Source organism: Oncorhynchus mykiss, chromosome 1 (genome assembly GCF_057628025.1).
Source record: "Oncorhynchus mykiss isolate SJ-2025 chromosome 1, ASM5762802v1, whole genome shotgun sequence".
In the NCBI taxonomy this organism is placed as follows: domain Eukaryota; kingdom Metazoa; phylum Chordata; class Actinopteri; order Salmoniformes; family Salmonidae; genus Oncorhynchus; species Oncorhynchus mykiss.
In genome coordinates, this window is record NC_143022.1 from 81,696,089 (window position 1) to 81,701,803 (window position 5,715).

At 40.9% G+C, this 5,715-nt stretch overlaps 1 pseudogene; it reads left to right on the forward strand.

Annotated features, from left to right (window-relative positions):
• Positions 1 to 997: 997 nt before the first annotated feature.
• On the forward strand, positions 998 to 4,544 carry LOC149985658 (uncharacterized; annotated as a pseudogene).
• The last annotated feature ends 1,171 nt before the right edge of the window (positions 4,545 to 5,715 follow it).

Sequence of the window (5,715 nt, forward strand, 5' to 3'; positions counted from 1 at the left end):
TTGGAGTCTTACAATGTTTATTAATCCAAAGGGGTAGGCAAGAGAATGGTCATGGACAGGCAAAAAGGTCAAAACCAGATCAGAGTCCAGGAGGTATAGAGTGGCAGACAGGCTCGTGGTCAAGGCAGGCAGAACGGTTAGGCAGGCGGGTGCAAAGTCCAGAAACAGGCAAGGGTCAAACCCGGGAGGACTAGAAAAAGGAGAATGCAAAAAGCAGTCGAACGGGAAAAAAGCTGTTTGACTTGGAAACATATAAGAGGAACTGACAGGAAACACAGGGAAAAATACACCGGGGAAAACAAGCGACAACTGGACACCTGGACGTGGTGGAGACAATAAAGAGGACATGTGAAACTGATCAGGGTGTGACAAGCTAGGTAAATCATTCCTGCATTAACTGGAAAGGGAAGACAGTATGCTAATGTCTCATAACCTATATCAATATGACACTTTGCATCTATAAACTATATATTAATTGCTAATTACTCAACTATTTAACTATGTGGTTAAATGGTTTTTTTCAGCTGCTAATATAAGCATAGACATGCTGCCCAGCCTCTTTAAGGAGGGTTTACGTGATCTCTTTGCCAGGCCAGAGAACCATTTGGAGACTTACTCATGGTGAAAATTAGGTAATGTTAGATTTTGACATTTGGGAGAGATTTAATCTAGCCATGCAGGCAGTGTTTCCTGTTATCAAAGAAGCATTTCCTAGCCATCATTACAACACATGTATCTGAAGATGTAGTTGTTTTGGTGTTTGCTGTTAGGTTGTTGTTACAGTGTGGTGTTATTTTTTCTTTATAATTACCATTGAATAAATGTACGTCTTACACAGGGTGAAGAATCAGACCTGTGTAGACCAGAACCATACAGCTTGTCAGCCCACAGTATGTCTTATACACAAACACAGAGTTGGAGCAATCAAGAATCACCCTTTCCAAATATGCTTTCCAAAGATCTTCGTTGTTGATTAATCAGGAATACAGTAACAAGCATGATTTCCTTTAAGAGAGCAGCAGGGGATGACTTCCAGTATCCATACAGCCGTGAACTCACTGTAATGGAAAAGTGTCTCATAGAATACTACCCAATGCAGCGGGACAGATCTGCAACCAGTGGAGCTGAGTGGGTAAGTCACAACTCAGGTGTTCAACACATGTTTCCAAATGCAGCGCTGTTGGATACCTGGCAGGCAAAGTGCAAACATCTGACACTCAAAATAGGAGGGATGTGCTTCATTCAGATCAATCAGGGCAACATGTGTCTGCTTGTATCGTTTCACTTCTGGGTTTGATTTTGTTTAATGTGATTTATAACACAAACAATTTGTTGTTGTTTGTTAGGAATCTGTGAAGAAGGAGCTTTTGAAATATTCAGAATGTGGCAACCCCCAAAAAGAAGCAGGGAGTGACCCCTTCAAGAAAGAGGCCACGAAGCCTTAGCTGTAAGAGCAGCCAGGAGATGTCCACTGATGAGACTGATGAGTACACCTTCTCAACTTTGATCTTGGCGAGATCCCCACAATCTAGATCCGGCACCCCAGAGGTTGAACAGTTGGGGGGTAAGTACACAAATTGAAATAGTGGATAGTGTTTCCGTATAAATGCAACTTCTATCCCCACTCTAAACGAGGAACTAGAAACAAATGTATTATTTAGTCTTCAGTGTTTCCTGTGGAATGAGAGGTTTGGTGGGGTAGTCCCAGTGGAAACGTTGGTCTTAATTTCAGTTTACATTTTTAAATGTTAATTGGTTGGGTTTGTTATGTTTTCTGGCATCAGAAACTACTGAGAGCCTACAGAACCAGGCGAGACATTATAAAACTCTACAGGAGATGTACAAAACCAAGGTCAGACCCAACCAGAATGATGTTTCCCAGCTCCTGGACCTTGAATTCCAAGCCAGACGGGCCTTTATCGACTCTAATATTAAGGAGCAGGACAGGCCTACCAAGATACTTCAAGCGTATCCCTGCTTCAGAGAACTGGATCATGCAAGCAAATGTATTATTTTTAAGTAGGCCTATGCTTCCTTAGCCTGGTTAGTGAAAAGCCATAGCGGGAACCGGGGTAAACTACTTCGGGCAAATGTAAAACAGTGAGCTCGCAAGAATTCGGTCTGGTAGTAACCAGGCTAATGCTTTCTATGCCTCCAGCTAGATAGTGTAAGACTCTCTCTGTCTCTCTCTGTGTGTGTGTGTGTGTGTGTGTGAGGTTATGGATGAACTCCCGCTTCGTACCTAAACTGAAGACCTGCTGGGGGACCTTTTACAACAAGGCACAGTTTTATGGAGTGTTCAAAAAGGTGATGAAGCCACCGCTGCTGGACAAAGGTAATAACTGGCTCTGTTGACAATGGAGAATGTTTGTTTAAATAACTGGCTGCTGTAAATCAAATGAGACTATTTAAAAAAAAAAATGTAAGTGAAGCACTCAATTGCAATGATGAAGGCTTTACCAGACATGTGGCTTCAGCTGTGGCTTCAGACATGTGGCATCAGCTGTGGCTCCACCGAAGAAGTTAGGACATGCAAGTGAGACTATGCTTCTGTCGTGACGTTGGATTAGTTCATGTGACTACTGTTGCTCATTGAATGATTAAAGGTTTCTAATTGCATGATTAACTGAATCAAGCAATTATTAACTCATTAACCTGGGGCAACATGGGAAAATTAGTTTTATTGAGTTTCTATTTCCCAAATTAACTCAAAGAATATCAGAATATCGATTTTACAACAGTCGCTAATTAATCCGTTTCCTCTACAGTCTCATTCTGAACTTCGCATAATCCGGGAATCTGCACGGACCCGGGTCTCACCAATGAGTTCGTACCACACCAATCTTGGTTGAGTATTTATTTACTAGAAAGCTAAAATGATGATAAAAGATACACAAAAACACATTCTATGATATTGATTAGAACTTAGTATAACGGGCCAACACACTATGCCGCGTGTTACCCAAAATGGGGATTTAAAAGAGAGAGAAAAAGAGAAAGTACACGAGAGCAATATACATTTGGGTGCATTTGTCAGCTATGCTTATTTTAACCCTACCCTAACCCTGACCCATAAGAGCAAACTGCCGCTCTTATGGGCAGAATATAATGATGTAATTACGTGCTGGAGGTCTCAGATGGGAAGCTCCGCGTGGGTCGTTTAGGCCTCTCAATGACGCACTTCTCCAGGGCAACTCTCTGGTAGTCCTCACGGTGTCAGTGTCCTTTTGGTCTGATTCCTCGCCCTTGCTCTGGGAGGGGTCTTCTGAGGACAGATAGCCCTGTAGCTCAGAGCTCATAGCGTAGGAATGAAACAGTGTAGATACCACGATTCGATGGAGAGTGGAGGTTAGGTGGTCCGGCTTGAATTCACCCGCTTAGACACAGCTACTCATCCATAGCTTGGGTAGAAAAATATTTCTTTGTCTTCAACCTTGGGTTGAGTTTTGGGTTCGTCGACTTTTCAGACCTCGGCTGCAGCTTGGGTCACTTAGTCTGCTATGTTAATTCTTCACTCACATGTCTTATACCCTCGGGTCAGAAGTGGGGTCAAACCACCTTTAGGGCAATTCTCTGGGCGTACCAAGTTAAGAGGCAAGGTCTAGATTTTACTCAAATCCAATTTTAGACAACTTCACATTTCATCTTTACCAAAACATTCTCTTTGATTTGGACATTTTCCACACAACGTACAATGTAAGCATATCCTACCAAGCATATCCTAGAAAAACTCTTACAGTTACAATGTCTCCGTAATAACGTCATCTATTAATCTTTAATAACAAAACAAAAATGACATATTTTTTCATATTCCATCTATCGTCATGACCACTATTGTGGCTGACGGGAACCATTGTTCCAAAGTCCCTTTATTTAATGTCTAATGTTCTGAGGCTGGTTCTCCATAGTGAGGGGACAAAGGGATGTTGTCTGTGGCCTAAGATTTACCAGGGGCGTGAGGGATCATAAAACCCCCACATCTTCAGACCCCTAGATCTCTCCTCCTCTGTTGGGGTTGAGAGATAGGGTTGTGGTCTCCTGTAACCTGACCTGATCAGGACAGTCATGACACTTCACATCCTTGAGGTAAGAAATGTGTGCATGTATAATAATTTTCATATTACTTGACCATAACATAAAAAGAGTGTGAATTGTTTTTGTGGTCATATTTGATTTTCTCTTTGTGTTTGTGTCAGTCTGCAGAAGACCCCAACACCATTCTTCAGGCAAGACCATTCTTCAGCCCTGTTGTGATTGTCTGCGAAACCAAATGCATACTGGCTTTGGTACCATGCCTGTGGTGACCTTCCCAAAAGAGGACATCTATGCTAGCATAACATATCTCATGGTGTGTTATTACGCCTTTTCACCTCACATATCCTAAGTGCATTGTGACACTCCTCTCCGTGCTGCAGACAGAAGTCCTCTCAGACGCCATCCACGACCAGGACATGACTTCTTCATGTAAAAAGGCTATGGCCGAGTGGAAAAAGTTCATTACTGACTGGGGTTGCACGATACAATTCTTTCATTTCCGGTCCTGATAACAGAACTGTGTGTATCGGCCGATCTGATAACCTTTAATAAATAGGCAGGGCATTTGTTGTTTATTATATGAAGGTTTAAAGCACTGCTACGTTTGTTATCTTGCCATAGGTCTTACATTTTCACTTTCACCTTGACCACCAATGGTCTTTGTTGTTGTTTTTGCATCCTTTGTTCTGCCCATGTCAGCCTTTGGATATACTGAGTCCTCAATAAAGAAGTGAGAACGAATCTAATTTCTTTTTTCTTTCTATAAGCAAGCCAATCTAATTTCTAGTGGTAGTACAAGTACATTTACCTTAGTCAGGATTACTTATTTTAAGCACAATATGCAATTTTTCTGTAAATTCCAGGGATAATAGCCTTATTTCTAGATGATTGCAATAGCATTGGATTCTACATTTAAGCACATTTTCCTACAAATTGAGAAAATAATATTTCTTTATATCCAGACAAATGTACTTGTTTTTAGTGTAGCTGTACTGGTTTTAAGATATGTTTACTCAACATATAGCCTTATTTCAAGATGATGGCTGTAATGGCATTCCTCCTCTGAGGAGGAGCGAGAAGGATCGGAGGACCAATGCGCAGCGTGGTGAGTGTCCATAACGTTTATTAAAAGACATAAACTGAACAATACAAAACAATAAGCGTGAAACGAACAAAACCGAAACAGTACCGTGTGGCAACAAACACACACACGGAAAACAAACATCCACAACTCAAAAGTGAAACCCAGGCTACCTAAGTATGATTCTCAATCAGAGACAACTAACAACACCTGCCTCTGATTGAGAACCATACTAGGCCGAAACAGAAACCAAACATAGAAAAACAAACATAGACTGCCCACCCCAACTCATGCCCTGACCATACTAAATAAAGACAAAACAAAGGAAATAAAGGTCAGAACGTGACAATGGCACTAGCATTTTCTAAATTTAAGCACGTTTTTCTACATATTGAGAAAAGTATTTTAAATATTTTCTTTGTATCCAGACAAATTACTTGTTTTTAGTCTAGCCACTCTAGTTTTAAGATATCAGTGCGTTCTTTGAGACTAGATATTTTACAAAATCTTGGCAAGTGAAATATTTGGCAATATTTTATCTTCTTTTTTTTAAAGTAATATTTTCCCCTTTCTTGTTTTTTTTCTTATTTTTGAGAGCT